This window comes from Micrasema longulum, unplaced genomic scaffold, assembly GCF_059751315.1.
Source record: "Micrasema longulum isolate JH-2025_06_02 unplaced genomic scaffold, ASM5975131v1 h1tg001021l, whole genome shotgun sequence".
Lineage (NCBI taxonomy): Eukaryota > Metazoa > Arthropoda > Insecta > Trichoptera > Brachycentridae > Micrasema > Micrasema longulum.
The window spans coordinates 286,629-305,244 of NW_028278209.1; positions in this window are offsets into that span (position 1 = coordinate 286,629).

Here is an 18,616-nt window from a genome sequence, read left to right on the forward strand (position 1 = left end):
AAATATATGTTAATCAAAACACGTATTACTTTATATAATTGGTACACATATTATTTATATTTTTATGTATTTCATTGGATTACATTATATATTATACTTTATTATTTATGTTTAAGTTACATGTATTCTTGACACATATATATATATTATATTTGTATAATAACGATTTTTAATTTCTTACATTTAATTAGCTAGGCATTTATAACTAAGTAGTTTTAGTTTTTCTTTTTTATTTTATTGTTTTATTAGTATAGGACTACTTATGCTCTAAAGATAAAAAATCTCCACCTTAGAACAGGCTGAGCCATGTTAGATGGCGACCATCATAAACAGAGAATACTCAGTTTTCATTTTACATTAATTAGTATTATATAGATTCCCTGTTATTAAGTATGTATACTAATTTTTTGCAATATTTTTTTTTTTTTTTTTTAATTAAAAATATATACCTATATAAATAAATTAAAATAAAAAATGTTGTCCTGATGCCGTTTAAAATATATGTATATTTATGAAATAATTTTATTTATTTTATTTGGGATTTTTACAGCTATTACATAAACAAAATAATTAGAAAAATCTTAACAATACTAAAGCCAATTACAAAAATCCACTGTAAATATAATGACACATAATATATAAGAAAAGAAGTTTGGTAATTGTATTTGTGTGACGTTTGTATTCATGTGTATGTGAATGTGTGTATGCGTGAATGAATGAGGGAGAGGATACATGTGCGTGTGGGAATGAAAGAGGGAGAGGGTGCGTGTGTATGGGTGCGTAAGTATGAAAATAATATATTTGCTTAAAACTTGTAAATTGTATTTAAAATGGTACAATAAAGAGCTTAGTAAAAAGTTAGAAACCTTTTTGTTCAAATTCAAATGACGAAATGATATAAATTGTTTTTTTTTTTTTTTTTAAGTATGTTTAATTTCAAAACCGTATTCTGAAAAAAAAAAAAGCATTTTATTTTTTAAATTTAACTGATACACATCGAATGAATAATGTGCGACGAGTCCTATACAATACAGTAGGTAACCACAAAATGCAGTAAATACGAAGTAATGACAACAATAAAATAAGGTTTGACAATACGCGAACGTTGATTCAAAACGAACACACAAATGCATATTATATGCACCTACATAATATATGAATAAGATTAACATTAAGATATATATAATAATAATTAAATTGTATTTTGTTGCTATTAATTAATTATGTTCGTGCTTCCATTATGTTGTATCTCAACTCAACACAGGTCCCTTGGCCTTATAGAGTTTGGGATACGTAATTATTGTATTTTTTTGTAATATGTATATATTAGTATGAAAATTCATTATTTAAAAAGTATTGAGTGTGCAAAAAATATTTGGGACATTTAAAACAATTTGCGTTTTATGCTGTTTACACGTCATGTGAGATAAAGGATTTTAAAAGATTTTGAGAAATTTGTTCAATTATTTACATAAAAACATTACGCAAAAGAGCCATATCATCTGAGGCATATATATATATATATATATTTTTTCATGAATATGTAAATCAAGGTTTTAAAAAACTGACCTATTTAATAAATATTGGCTAACAATATTTTGAGTTTGTCCGAATTTTTGTAGACAACGACTGGATTCAATTACCTCGGGAGCTGTAAATATTAACATATTAAAACAGAGATGAAAATCATATTCTCGATAAATCCACCTGGTCCATGAAGAAGTATAGAAATTGAAAAAAATAAAACTTTCAGGCGTTGACTAGTATGTAGGTGAAATAATTCAATTAGACGAATCTTACCCGCATAAATGAAGGTTTCAGCTCTTTAACTTCACAAACATCAACAGATGAAAGAAATCAAGGAATATAGATGTTCAAATATGGGCAGAATGGTGAATGTTACACAGTGTGTAAAGAGGTCATTAAAACCAGCCTATGACTGGTCACACGCCTTGTGGATGCATAGACTTCTATTTTAACTTCTCTAAAATTTTATTTATCTCTTTTGTAATGTGATAAAATATTAGCTACTTTTAACAATGAGATTTTGATGTCTCTGTTTCTTTCATCCTATTTTTTTTTTTCAACCAACTGCCTTTTTATATGAAGGTCTGTCACCGCCTTGAATTTGTCTATATTTTCCAATAGACGTGGGTGTTACGGTTATTTAGCGACTCAACATAGGTGTTGGAAACCTTCAAACAACCAATGTCTTAAGGACTTATTAATGGCCGCCGACACTTATTTATTTATTCAGGCGGGAAAAGCATTGAAACCCCGCGATTTCCTCTCGAGATAAAATGGCGACCTGTTGAAACAACATGGATTCAACTTTCAGACGGAATTCTCTTACGAGGATGAAAAGATTATCTTTTAATAAAATACTTACAGGTTGTACAAAATCCCGAGTATTTCTGGACTTTTACACCTGTAATAATTAACCAAGGTGTGTGTGGGCTACGAGATCTTTATATTATAAATATTTGCTTGCAAAGAAATTTTAACTTTTAAGTGTTTTTTCTTAGAACCTGTGTATCAAACAAAACACTCACACATTAAAATATGTCCTCTAGTTCTTCGTTAATTGGATATTACACATTACAAACTTGATTCGTGGCAGAGCCAATAGTTTTCTTTTGAAATTCTCTTATTTACAATAAAGAATTTCTCGTACAAGACTTTTTAAAATTATTTTTAACATATTGGGGGTATATCTAAATAATGGAACGCGTTTTGTCACTACGGTTGACGATTAATTCCGTTTTTTCATATATTTTTGCACCACAGGGAGCTCAATCACAGTGGTGAATTATAGCACATACTATTTTTTAGCAATATTTCCAGTTTGTCGAAATTTTTGTTGACAACCACCGGATTGAATCCATCGGGAGTTATTGCGATAAACTTTCAGGAAAACAGATGGAGAACATTTCTTCATAAAGGATTCAGCTCTTTGATTTAAATATGGACATAATGATGATTATTACATTATGTGTAAAGTGGCTAATTAAACCAGCGTATGTCTGGTCGCATGCCTTGTAAATACCTACACCTCCATGTCCCGTCTCTAAAAAGTTCTTCATCTCGGTAAAAATACGTTCATTTATTTCTTACTCAAACGTAATTGCGTAATGTGATGAACTCAAAACAAAAAATAAAAAAAATTTTTTAGACATATTTGAGTATTCATAATTTACCCAAATATTTCGAGCGTGAAGAACGAGTTGTAAATAAATATCCATCGGAAAATAAAAATCAAATTGAGGCAGAGTGAAGTTCGAACTTCTGCTCTGTGAGTCCACGATACTTGCCACGGGACCACAACCCGATTCAAATCATACAGTATTTTTTTTAAATATTTATTAAATGTGAGCAAAAACTCTCAACATCAGTTTTCTCTAGATCATGGCAATACTGTATCCGTGGCTTGTACAGATGTACAAGAAATAGTTTTACTCGGCAAAAAACCGACGGGAATAAAAATAATAATGAAAAAACAGTGAAAATCGTGTCTCAATGTAGACACAAATGTACCGAGTCACGAGGTTTCCAGTTAGTTAATTTTATTTATGGCAGATGGCAATGGTGTCATGTGTCGCATTTGATTCCCGACAGAATTCTCGAATGCTTTGAATTCGTAACGTTCGAATGTTGTAACGCGTCAACAAAATGGAGCGTAACATCTTTTCTGCACAACTGGAGTCGATCCTTGCGGTAAAATAATATGACTCTCTACAGTTTTTTTTTTTCGTGTAAACTTTATAAAATAAAAGTTTAACCCGCCTGTTTCTGCTATATAACCGAACAAGATATAAAAGTCACCACGCAGCGTTGCAAGTTGCGCTTAATTAATTAATATCTCGTCATTTACTATGAATATTACCTCAAATTTTAATTTAATCTTCTAGTAAACCTTAAAGCATAAGAAAAAACATAATTTTGTCCTTCAGGATCTCCAAAAATGACAAAATATCGAGTACCTTTAGACAAATTTATAAAACATTCATTTGAGAGTAAAGGGTGTAATCTAAATAGATCACTAAGAAAGACATACATATAATTTTAATGAGATGAAAAGAGACAGTGATTATCGGGCGATCATTTCCTAACCTCAAATTATCTAAGGTTAATCTAAGGAAACCTCAGGTTACCACACAGTGACTCAAGGGAGTTTTTTCATACAGTATTTTAAAGGTAAATGCCGGCTGGTTTCGGAACACGACTACTCTTTTGTAAAGTCTTTAAATTATGCTTAACTAAACATTTTTAATCTTGCTTCAGCTTTGCTTGAAAACAAATACCTAAAGTACAGATGTTTATGCTTGTATCTTGTCTAAATTATATTTGTATTAAGTATATTTTATTTTTAAAATGTAAAAAAATTCGGAACGCAGAATTGACGTGGAAGCAGACGAGAGTGCCGGTTGGCTATACGGTCTCCTAGGAGGGTATAGTGATGTCCACATGCTCCACTTAGGAGCAGATGAAGAAAAGAAAAAGACAAACGGATAAAAAATTTAATTAAAATTTCGTTTATGCGCACATTTAAAGGTATATAATCACGTAAGAACACTTTTTAAATGTTAATTATACTTAAATATCAATTCACAATACCTACGATAAAAAATTTAATTAAAATTTCGTTTATGCGCACATTTAAAGGTATATAATCACGTAAGAACACTTTTTAAATGTTAATTATACTTAAATATCAATTCACAATACCTACGAGTATGTAGTATATTTACACCCCGGCCATACCCATGTGAAATTTTTGTTCGCATTTATGTAAAAAAATATTTTATCGATTTTCCCCTTAGAGTAATAATTAACCACTGGCTAATAGAGTCGCCCATATGGACAAAAAACATTTTATGATTATCAACCAGGAAGTCAGTTACAGTTAACAGAAATAAATATCAAGCTCAAACCGTTGGCAGTTAAAGTAAAAACCAAATAAAATATAAAACGCTTTTTTTTCTATGCAATAAGGCTAAAAAGCTTCTGTAGCGAGTTATTACTTTGAGGTTCTCCCTATTTTTGTTCGACGTCTTCTCCGCTTCAACTTATATGGCACCCAACTTCCTTGCTTTTAAACCATTACTTTGCAGTTTGGCGGGAATTTAAAAAATAAAAATTGTTTAGAATTTAAAAAAGAAAAATAAATAAAAAAAAAAAAAAACGTTTGGCAACGGTTGAATAATCAACTGCTGATGGTTTTTCAAGTTCGCTTTGCGTCTGTCATGAGTCTTTGTCGAAAAATGTTTCCAATTCTTCGTCTTTAAACTGTTTCGATGCGCCAGAGCGTTCTTTTCAACAGCGAAATAATTATTTTTCAAGCATCAAAACTAAGTTTTGCATGTTGTTTCCGATGAAGTATGGTTGCCATAAGTCTCCACCAAAATTCTATGATTTAAAAAACATATATTGGTTACGCCACATTAACTCTATGTGTAAACACCCATATACATAGCACAATTACTAGGATGAGGTGTTTGAATTTATTTGCTACCTACGGAGCCCTGTTTCAGATGTTGCATTTGCCTACCGTGGGTACCAATATTGTTCCGCGCCAGAACAACAACTGAACTGACCGTATGTTTAGGAAAATGTCCATTTTTATATTCTCACCGCGATCACAAAGAACATATTTTGCGATCAATAACTATTAAATCCACTGTGTTTTGTAATCGTCAAATGCCCCTTCTTCCTGACCACAAGATTGGATATGATCCTGGTTGCCACGTGACAGAAGTTCCAGATAATAAAGGTGCCAAAACCCACAATAATTTAGGTAATTGCAGTCATTGTATTTAAGTTTCTGTGACAAAGCAAATAAAGGATAACGCATTCCGCGAGCCAGCATTTCATTGTTTTATATTTTGTTACTATTTCTTCTTCCTCTCTTCCTTTTCTATTTTTCCATTTCACTTTCTTTCACTCTTAGCGAACTGTACGTTTTGCTTCTTTATATTTTTGTTCCTATATGAAACCCATAATTGAACGTAGTTATACAAAAAGCAGCCAGCCATAAAAAAGTGAAACTGAGATAGTAGCCATTTTGTGAAAAAGAGTGAATTATAAAATCAACACAGCAAGTGGAATATTTTTGACTTTAACAAACGATAAACAATGAATACATATTTTTTTTATTGATAACAATCAAGAATCTTATAATGTATTTTACCAGTTTTTATGATACCATAACATTTTTCTTGTGCTGTGGGTGTTTTCTGCAAATTAAGAAATGCCATTTTTGTGATCGACACCTTTTTCCGAAGATGATTAATATAGTTTTTTGTATGAAAGCAGTCTGGTTGTTTTTAGCAGAATATAGAATTGACCTTATCGCACCCGATAACATCAATATCTAATTTTTCCAAAATTGTGGACTGGCTGCTTTCGTCATAACTACGTTCAAATTGTATTGTTGTTTGTTGTTATTATTTATGTATTGTCGATAACTATGGCTGTGTTGGTTCCAAAAATATAAAATAATGAGCAAGTGGCGTGATCATACATATTAGAATTTCCCACAGTAACTCCTTTTTTGGCAAGAAAGTCAAAAGGTTTAACGCTTTTAAAAAATATGTTGGTAACACTTCGGCGGAACAGCATATACTGTCGTTTCAAGCCTAATGGTTTTACGATGATTGGCTGTAGTATTGCCCGTTGTAAAAAGGCTGAGATAACACCATGTCGGAAAACAGAGATAACTTATTTAAGTCCCTATTGTTCTCAAGTTCTATTTTGGGTGCATAATTGTATATTTTATCCACCCGGGCACAGAAACAAATTGTTAAAATTCTAAATATACATGTACGTTTATGGTTAGACGATTGATTTAGTGAGTATTTTAGTTTCCAGCCATCTGTCTCATCCTCGACAGTCGATGCGTGAAACTCAAGATGTTGAATAATGGGATTCTTCTCCATAATGAAGATGTCTCACTCGGAGTACACAGACCATTGGATGCACAGATCTTCCGAAGATTGATGATGGACACGCCATTTTTCACATGTCACCTGCTAAAAGACGAGATTCCATTCTCCAGACTACTGATCGCTGCTTGGGTATGATAAAGATGACTACCCTGAGTTTAATATAAAAAAACTGATATTTTATTACTACTTTAAAAAATATTTTTTTATTATTAATATTTGAAGCATTAACTTTGTAGTCAAACTTTTCACTAAATGTTATTTAATATTTGTATGTAACTACTTACCGTCTATTCTATGTCTACCGGCTTCGAGAGGTACCCGTCTCTTTGTCAGGACATCAATTAAACCAACATGCAAACCAACATGCAAAACCCACTATACACCTTCACAATAGTTTTTGCACAAAAATATAAAACCAACATGACACACATTTTATTATGCACATGCACTGATCAAATAATGAAAATATTCTGTTGTTTGAGAATTAATGAAAAAAGTAGATCCCTCCATCCCCTCTACTTTTTTCATTAATTCTCAAACAACAGAATATTTTCATAATTTAATCAGTGCATGTTTGTCCTTATCAGTGCATGTGCTTATGAATTGCATGTCGTGTTGGCTTTATATTTTTGTGAAACAACTATGGTGAAGGTGTATGGTGGGTTTTGCATGTTGGTTTGCATGTTGGTTTAATTGGTGTCCTGACGAAGAGACGGGTACGTCTCGAAACCGGAAGACATAGAAAAGTCGGTAAGTGGTTAAAAACAAATATTTTTTTAACATTTAATATTTTTTTGTTTCGGTAAACCACTTGTGAATTAAGCGTAATGTTTTTAGCAAACACGTTTTTTATTTTTTCTGATATCCGAAAACCACAATTTATTTTTATCAAAGATAGACGTTACAATTTAATGTGTGAATAAATGAGGTCGTTTTTTCAATATTTTCACGTCCATCTTGTCAGGAATCGAACCAGGAGGTCAAGAATCGAAGGCGAACGCGTCAACCACCACACGAAGAGGCAGAGTTATCTTTACTTGATTTTCTTATTCAGAATTTTACCTGAGAGCAGCCATCGAGTCGAAAACACACGTCAAGAGTTTTGGTTCGCTTTCATTTGCAGTATTTTAATTAAAACTTATTTTAATGGGCTCTCAAGGTTTAACTATAATCGGTAATTTTGGGCGTTTTGAAGTTACTTTTAACAAACATAAATAAATTTCGGCTTCGGCTTTGGCTTTGGTTTCGGCTGGAATTCTGTATTAGCCGAAAATTGTTTAAAGCGCAGTCGGCGGTCATAACGCGTGACGTCAAAATGACATGATGCCAACTGCGAGTCGTTATGCATAGTATGTGCTCATTTTTAAGCTCGAAAATTATGAAAAAAAAACTAGTTTTGAATTAGACATTAGAATCGAATAAACCACTCAAAATACATTTTAAATATTTAATCTCATTCCCTTAATTGTGTAACAATACGGAATTTTAAGTCTAAAATACCGTTTAACTTAATACACAATTTAACTTGTATTTCGGTTTGAGAAAATTCTCTAATTAAAATATCTGGTGAGATATATCCGAGTATATAAATATGTAAAAAAGGTATTGACTGCTATATAAGCTACCAGGAGTTTATGAATCGTAACAGATAGACAGTGATTCAATATTTAAATCCCGCCATAACTCCTAATAGCCTAAACAGGACTGGCCAGACACTGGGTAGGTACATTTCGTTCAGAAATCCTGCGGCTAGAAAATTAATCAATTACTTTGCAATACTCTATTCATCACAGCGAGGGTTTTATATTTAAAAAAAAAACAACCGTTGTTGCTTTCACGCCGATTTCCAACTCGGGAATAAAACGTTTTGTATCATTTTCTTTTTTAAAAGTTCAATCCAAATCTACATCCTTGTAATATTGTAATTTTAATGAACAGATTATTTTATTATGTTGTATTTTATTAGTTATACATATTTTTTTTAATAATGGTTTTATTCGAAATTAAATTTTTGTTTTACATATTTTTACAACAACGTTTGAGTATGTCCAAATGCTTGCAGACTGACTGGATGTCCTCCCTAGGGAGTTAATCATATTCAAATTTATTTCAACAGAGAGGGAAAAGTCAACAGATGGAAAAATTGAGGAAATGTGAATGTTTAAACATGGGCAGAATGGTAAATGTTACACAGTGTGTAAAGTGGCCACTTAAACCAGGCAATGACAAATCATAAGCCCTGTAAATGCCAAGACTTCTATATTCCCTTCTCAAAAATATTTTCCCTCTCTTTTGAAATAAATTTGAATACATATTTTTATTTATTTCATTTTCAGAAAGCCTTCGGGGAACTTACATATTTGTAAAATAAATTCAATTAAATACCCAATTAAGTTCAAAGCGACACTTTATGGCTATTGCGGTAGATTTATTAAATTAACATGAATTGTTATTTTTATTTTAGGAAAGTTAAAGTAAACAAATTCTGAAGAAAGAATAAATACAAATTTTCCAAAATATAAGCAAATCGATTAAGTTTTTATTAACATATATTTTTTCCAATGTTAGTTTTTTACAAACTTTGGCTTTTACGCAGATTGACAAAAAAATCAATTCGTACCGGTAGTATGAGTAGTCGTAAAAAATATTAAATTGCATTTTGAAATCATTTGTAGATCCCATTTTTTTATCTGTGTTTAAATTTAATATATTTGCAACGTTTTAATTTATAAGAGTTCAAATTAGTTTGAAATAGCTTTAATCATCAGCTTCGGTTTCATTTTTCAAGAGTTTTACATGAGAGCAGCCATCGAGTCGAAAACACTCGTCCAAGGTTCTGGTTCTACTTCAAACACAGACATGTATTCTTCATCCGCCCGAACACAGAGATGTACAAATATATCGTAAGCATACAAGGAAAACTTGCCTAGTCAATTGTAAGCAATTTTGAGGTTTTTTCACCAAGTTGTAGGCTGGATGTTATCTTTTACTGATAAGTCCACTTATATCTCGAAGTTTTTTTACAAAATCGATAATTGTATATTGATCAAGTTAGTCTAAGAACATCTGCTACAGGAAACATCCAAAAGTATCGCAATTAAAAAATAATACTTAAATCCCTTTAATAGTGATAGTTATTCATAAAATTTATATAAATGGTGTAAAGTACTGTGTTTTATGTTTCGTATATAATGTTTTATTACTATTTTGGATGTATTAACAATGTATGATATTATGTATTGTCACAAAAATGTTTTCTTTTTATGTACGGTCCCAAATGAGTTTTTTTAATAACTCCTGATAGGTACTATATGTATTATATGTATATGTTTTATTAATACTAAAAAAATAAAAAAAACATTCCTTATCCTCTGTCTGTGTAAAGCAAAAAAAAACTTAAAATCAAAAGTGCACTAAATAGCAAAACTATTCGTTTGGGGCTGTGTAAAAATTTCAATCTTGATTTATCAACAAACAAGAATTCTGACTTGGCCAGTTTTTCTTATATGCTCACAATATATTATAAACCAAGACATATTACAACAGAGATGAAGAACATTTTAAAGAAGGTAATATAGAAGTCAAGGCATCTACAGGGCTTATAACCTGTCAATGGATGGTTTAAGTGGCCACTTTACACACTGTGTAACATTCACCATTCTGCCCATATTTGAACATCTATATTACTTCAATTCTTTCATCTGTTGATGTTTGTAAAGTTAAAGAGCTGAAACCTTTATTTATGCGGGTGAGATTCATCTAATTGAATTATTTCACCTACATACTAGGCAACGCCTGAAATTTTTATTTTTTCAATTTCTATACTTCTTCATGGACCAGGTGGATTTATTAACATACATATCAACATAACAACATATTATCAACATTTAAACCAAGGTTCTGTGGAAGGGGTTAAAAATGGGGTGGTTATTTTTTTGACTAAATAGGTACATTTCACAGAATTTTCAGATATTTTTTTTTGTAAAAATACATGAATATATCTATGTCTAGATAATTTTTTCCAATATTCCATACCAATTTACAAAATACCTAACATAGCAAGTGCACTTTATCTTGGCGAATAGAGTTTCTTAAAAAGGTCTAGATTCGCTCTAGCGTCGAAACGCGTCTTTCACTCTCAACTGTCGCCATCATAATTCCACAAAAAAAATTACTTGTACATTTCACTTTTGAAACACAAACAAATTACTAAAAACGTACAGGATTTCAATTTTACGAGTCTATATGAGTTAAGTGCATACGAAACAGGACCCTGACAAATAGGTTTGAACTAATTTTGATTATTTTAATTTGACACGTGCAAAAAAAGTTTTGATTATAATTTTAATTCACAAAGCACAATTCAATCTTGTAAAAAAGACGGTAAAATATAAACTTATTATAATCCTTTCCATTAAGAATTCGTCATTTTTAAGTATATGTATGTAAAATAAACAGGGATTCATTTACCATCGTATCTCTTCCAGTCTAGACCAATACCAATGATATATTTTTACTATCAATCTTATTCTTATCTTCCTTGGTTCATATTGTTACCGGGACAATTCCCGCGTACGAACTAATTTTGAGCGAAATACTTCGATGTTCATGTACGTGCGGGACGTTTCATCTCTTTCTTTCTCATGAGGAAATCTAGAGATAAGACATTAGCTTTGGGACAATTACAGAAATGACCTACGCATTCGACATAATATAAATATATGTCTTCGCACGTGCTTTAATAGTGTTCTAGATAACGCCAGTAAAAATAAAAGGATTAATAGGTTCTTACATATTTGAATGAATGATTTTAAAAAATAAATTATTTAACACAATCGCGTTCTATTATATACTTTAATGTATTTTAAGTAAATTATTTTAATTGGTCCCAAATTTTGGGGGATCATTGACCCAATGGACACAAGGCAAAGCCGCCACTGCCAAGGTTACAAATTTAACATTTATTTTTTATTTATTTTATTTATAAATCATACAACACAAAGTATTTTACAAGTATAATACGTTGAATTACATTTCTAGGGACATTAATAATATTAACATTTAGAATATAACACATTTTGAGAACAACAAAGAAACAAAGCAAGTTTAACACCTTTATAACTAAATATAGCACAACAACATATACGCCTTAAACCTTTTCTTACTCAAACAGAATATATATATTTAAATAAAACGCTTTTAAGAATAAAATAAAAATGGTGAATCTATTAAGGGAGATAAGGTCATTAACATCACATACCATGCAGATGATGCTGCCATTGTTATGATGAGAACATATCCATCTCAGTTAGTATACTTAACGTTTTTAAATTATTTATTTATGTATCGTAGCCACTGGTCCATATAGAGTGTGAAGTGTATTAATTTTGAATTTAATTGTACTTTTACATCAACTATAATTTAAGTTTAACGTGATATAATACAAAGACAGAAGGACAATACTATTAATACATATAATTATACTCTGACACGTATGTTAAAACATGTACATTTTTTTATTAAAGCACTTCAAATGTCCAATGAAATTGAAAGTTTGTACAAAACAGCTTTTGCGTTCTCTATTCTTTTGTTGGTGAAGGCAAAACCTTCTATTACGTCACAGCCATAAATCATTCGGTAACAAATTTGAGCATACAAATATATTGAAAACAAACACTTGCGGGATATCAATCTATTTGTTTAAATATTTGATTTATCCAACAGCGGGAGGCTGTCCCACTCAACCATTCGGTTATTAATAATACCTGACAAAATGGTCGTTAACTGTGATTCTTAAAAAAAACGCTTTTGATTAATTGCTCCTCCCCAAGAAACAGTTAAAAAATTCAATTTAATTAAGTAAATAAAACGAATATATGAGTACTCGCGCATTACAAGGTAAATAGTTAATTATATTAAAAAATTGTACAGATAGAATTGTTTTGAAAAACTTTTAACTGCACAAAGTTCACTAATTAAGACTATAAGTTTCATCTACTTATATGAATTTTACTATAAGACTCCGTTTTATTTGTTAACCATAAACATACTGTGTAAAAAAAACTCCATCGAGTCACTGTGTGGTAACCTGGTATTGGGAAATGATCGCCTAATAATCGCTGTCTCTTTTTATCTTATTAAAATTATGTGTGCCTTGCTCAGTGATCTATAGTAATTAGATTTCATATCTTTCTCTCAAATGAATGTTTTATATATTTGTCTTAGGTTACTCGATATTTTGTCATTTTCGGAGATCCCGATGCACAAAATGTTCAATTAAAATTATCTAATTTACCTAAACATGTGTTTTTTTTCTTTATGTGTTAGAATTCATTTGAAAATTACTAAAATAATCTTTTAATCGTGCTTGTCTTGTAATTAAGCTGTTTCCTTTGTTTTTTTCTTTATTAGTTTGGTTACGTGTTTTTTACTAAAAATATATTTTATGAAATTTTTGTATGTATATTTACATTATTTTCATGTTTTTGTGCATATTTTTATTAATTGTTCTTTCTGTGGTGATATTTTTAACGCAAAAGCGCGCGTAGAAAACGCGTTTTCAACGCGTATTTACGTACTAAATACACGCTAACAAAGCTATCCCTTCGCCCACAATTCCGTTCAGAATACTAGCCCTGGTTTAGTCGTTTATAATATGCTCATTGTAATGTGTAAACATACGTAAATTGATTTCGGCGGATATTATCATGTTTCGGAAAAGTGCCTCAATAAAGGAATAAAAAAAAAAATCTAAGTACCTACGTGAGATTTTCAAAATATCACAATTTAAAATAATATTCTTGTAATTCTATGTAAGATAAAGAAAAAACATTTTTTTGAAAGGAATATGGAAGTCTATGCATTGTACGTGTCTTATGGCCTGTCATTGAATGATTTAAGTAACCACTTTACACGCTATAATATTCACCATTCTGTCTATGTTTAAACATCCACGTTTCCTCAACTCTTTTATCCGTTGACTTTGTGAAGTAAAAGAGCCGAAACGTTTATTAACGTGGTAAGGATTCATCTGGGTGAATTATTTCATCTAGGAAGCAACCTCAGAAAATTCAAAAAGTTTAGAGTCTTAAATATCTGTGAATGTTTGTAACAGAAACGGCAGTCTCAAAAACGCAAGAAGTGTGACTAGAATTAGCATGCACCGCAATCAACAGTATGAAAGCTGTCTTGAGAACAGATGTTTACTGGGTAAAAACTAAATGTCGCAATAATCAATCACGTTTATAAACTTCAACAGCAAAACAGCAGTCACTTCATATAATATTAGCTATAAATTATGCACGAGTCACGAATATTCACTAGATTAATTACGAGAAGATTCCATACAAGAATATTGCACCTTACACATTATGATTTAATACCCCCACGAAGCAAAGTAACTATTTTTAAGTTGAATAGTAGAACGCAATAACTTAAAAAAAACTTTAATTATTACCAAAAGTAAAAAGCTTTTTGAATGTTGTATATATTTTCATTATATTAATTAAATACGCGTAATACTTTTATCCACAAATTTGGAATATCCAGTGACCAGTTTTATTGCTTTCGTGACATCTTCGAGACTGGTATCTTTATTAAGGAGTTTGATGTATTTATACAAAACAGAGTTAAGGATACATAATTCAAAATTAGATGAAAGTAAATTAAATTAAGGATCATTATCAAAAAAAAATCGGTTTAACTAATGGGTTGATATAATGCTATTTTTATGATGGGACACTAAAAAAAAAATACTCTAAAATTAACCCAATATTTTTTTGCAGCTCTCTTCATCATTCAAACATCGCGTAAAGACGCGTGCCTTTGTACGCGCTTTACGTGTTGAGGTCAATTATTCCCAAAGATTTAAGATTTCTTATACTCGGAGACATCTGTAAGAAGCGTGGTGAAATACTAGTTTGCAAGGAATTATTAAATTATTGTCGACATCGTTCAAATGAGAGTTTCTAAACACGGCCTAAAATTTCGCGGCCTGCTGGGAACTGCTATGGAAATACCTAGCGGTACAGAAAAGGTTAGCACCCAAAACTATGTGTATTTTTCATCCTACCGGACACAAAATATAAACATTAATATGGGTTTTCCAATTTATTTTTTATTGAAAAGTAATAAATCAACAAAAAAAAATCCTCAACCGGCTTGCAGTGCTGTTAAAAGCAAACAAACCATCACGCGTTGTCTTGCAGGATAGAACGCCATATCACTCTGTCTTTGCATACAGACCTCACTTCCTCTCAATTCATAGTTGTTCTCATGCACGCACGCCGATTATTCTGACCAGTCTTTTTTTCTTCTTTTCTTTTTTTGTGTGACATATTTTTTTTCTTTATGTGCAACATCTTTTATTATATTTATATTTAAGAAAAAATTAAACTGAAATATATATAAACTAGTTTTTGTACATAATTATTTATATCTGTGGCTTGCCAATAGCTTAGCAAAGTCATTAATCTTAATATTACAGGGAAGTTACTTTTCAAACATTTTTCAGCGTTATAATGAACTATTTGACATGCTTGAAACGAATATTAATAATAAAAAAAACATTACCGCATTTGCATTATTTTATGAAACAGTTAAATATGTTTGTTTTACATTTACATCGAACCTGTAATTTTTTTTTTTAAATAATCAATATGACATTTGTCCTTCTAAATTCAAGCCACAGATATAGTTTCTGGTTGGTTTTCTGATAAATAAAATATTGGAATTGTAGAGTTACATTTCTTTGCCTCTCATGCAATGCCTTCATTTCGTAGTTTTATATTAATGGTCTCCAAGTTAAGCTTGACACCTACAAGTCTCGGTGGCATATTGAGTGAGGATTGTATCAGCAGACCTTCCATCTGCAGCCGTGTTCAGGAGACGATAACAAGGAAACTGAATTACCACCTTTGAGGAGGTGACAATCCATTGTCTGAATCTAAACAAGTATTATTGGAATGTCAGCGGGCTTGAACGAACCTTGTGGGATATTTAATCGGTGATTTATAGAGTCGGCGGTATCTTGATTGCATGTCACTGGGATAAATAATATCCACGGTATCAGAATACGTCATATCTTGCATCATCGAATTCAAACAAACATTTTTTTTTTATTATTTCGTTGTTACAAAAAACTATAAGTGTTTATTTATTAATGGTAAAAACACTTCCTCCACATACACGAACACTTTTTTGAAGCGAGAGTCTTTCTATCGGTTTTGCTCACACTTAAAAAAAATGACAAAAATCGAGTTGCTCTATTTATTTTTAATTTCGTAAACCGCAACTTCAGTTGAATTTAACTCTATTGCTTATATTTTCCCTTTTACAGTGATTTTGTGAAATTATAAAGAGAATTTTGTAGAATATTGCAATTCTCCCTTGTAACCAAATTGCAATTACATGAACTGTAGCAAAAACTATTTATTCACCAGACTCGTATAACTCATTTACAAAAATATGTTAAGTCATTAATGATTTATCAAATTCAACAACATTAATTTTGATTATTATCTTTTTTAATTTGAAGCGTCCATCATAAGATTAACTCAATAATAAATTCATTTATTTAATCATGGAATTAACATAGCTAGATTCAAGGTAATTAACCACTTGAATTTAATCTTGTCACAGAACAAGGAATTTTAAAACTTATATTGAAATTCATATTACCTATAACATAATATAGATGAAAGATTATTTAATATTTATGCACAGTATTTACTTTTTTTCAGTATTATATTTAACACATCTTAATAAAAAAAATTGCTTCGTGGTCAATTGGTTGGCGTGTTTGCCCACCATGCAAGAAGCTCAGAGATAGATTTCTGACGTGACTGGCATATGTCATTTTGTATAAATAATGTTGTGATTTTTTTGCACTTTACTTATTGTACAATTTTTTATTTATTTACCTAAAGAAATTAAAGGACAACAAAAAATGCAATTTTATTTTATTTATAATTTTATGATTATTGCTCAATACAATGTCAAAAACAAAAAAAACGTAATTTTGTAAAGCCATTCTGTACTACTTCAAGGGCCACTCCGTGTTAAATTAAAATTAAACATACAAAAAGAAAATTGTTGTATTGACTCGGTCTTAAAAAATCTTATCACCAACGAATTTATACGTTGTAATTCCAGATAAGCATTTTTTTAAACAAAAGAAAATAAGTATAAAATAATGTATGTTCAAAAAAATCAATCATATTATACATAAAAATTACGTACCCGGGAATTACTACAACTCAATTCGAGACTTAAATAATATTTAGTTTTTTTTAAAAGCACATATTCAAAAGAACGAAGATATAAAGCAAATGTCACATCTGTATAACTAAATAGAAGACAACAATATATGAGACAAAAAACTAAGGGAGTTAAGGTCGTTAACATCACATGCTATGCAGACGATGCAACCGTAGCGGCATATGAAGTTTGTGTAATACAGTAAAATTAAATTATAAATGCTTATGGTAAGATATTCTCATATAAAACTTAATTTCTACTCATTTGTACATGTGGTCACATTAGGCGCTCGATATGTTGATTTACAAAGCTACGAGTAACTTCGTAAATGAATTAAAATTGTAATCTACAAGCGAAAGTAAATAAATGTGGTAAACTAGTTTTAGCATTGTTCGGAGCACAGTTTGAGTCTAAATTCCATGGCTACGTTTTCTACATATGGTACTAGCTTGTTGTTAAACCGCATAGTGGAAATTCTCGGGAGAATTAAAGGCAGACAATGATATTAGTACACAAAATCGTGATCCTGCACAAAAACAACTGCTTCTATTTGTTCCTGACTCCATTCGTTACAGGTTACAAGGCGATAGTGTAATGGATTGTAATTACGTAGATAAATCAAGTTTTAAATAGTGGATAAACGACATGTTATCAAACAAATCAAGATTCTTAAAACATATCACGTGTAGTTCTTTTTTCTGATCATTGGACTATCCAGTGTTTACCGGGTCAAGGCAAATTTTATTATGTACATATTATCCTTTTTTGTTTAACTCCCCTTCCTGCCGCTGTGAATATTTTTTTTTTCAATTTATCGGTGAAATTGTTGATAAAATAAGTACAAAACTACAAAGATTTCGCATATACTCAAATGTAATTAATAATAACGTTTTTATATCTCTAATAGAGTAAAAATTCGTGTTTAGAGAGGTAGTTTGTTCTACATTATTTTTTATTTCATAAAACACTTTCCTTAAAATTTAATATTATATTCTAAAAAAAACATAATTTTCTTCTGACTCTCGTATTTTTTTAAATTTGAATTTAAACGTTTTAATACTATATATTGATTTAAATATTTCTGGAAGACTACTAAAGTTTTTTTTCTCACATATGTTTAATGATTTAAAGGTGAAAATGAAAAATGAAATTGTTTGAAAATCTAGGGTCTTGAGAATTATGTAAATGAGTGTGTTTTTTTTATTTGAAAGTTTATATAAAATATATTTTATTATAAATGTCATCAATTGAGGGTACATCTAGTTCTTTCAAAATTTAATTTTGAGGGAAGATCTTGGTTTTTTTAAATATAATTTTAGCGATTGTTTTTTGGGCAATCAAAAGCGGTCGAAAAATTTGACATTTTAAATCTACTTCTGAAGACGTCAAGACTTTGTCCCTTTCCCCCTCTTTAT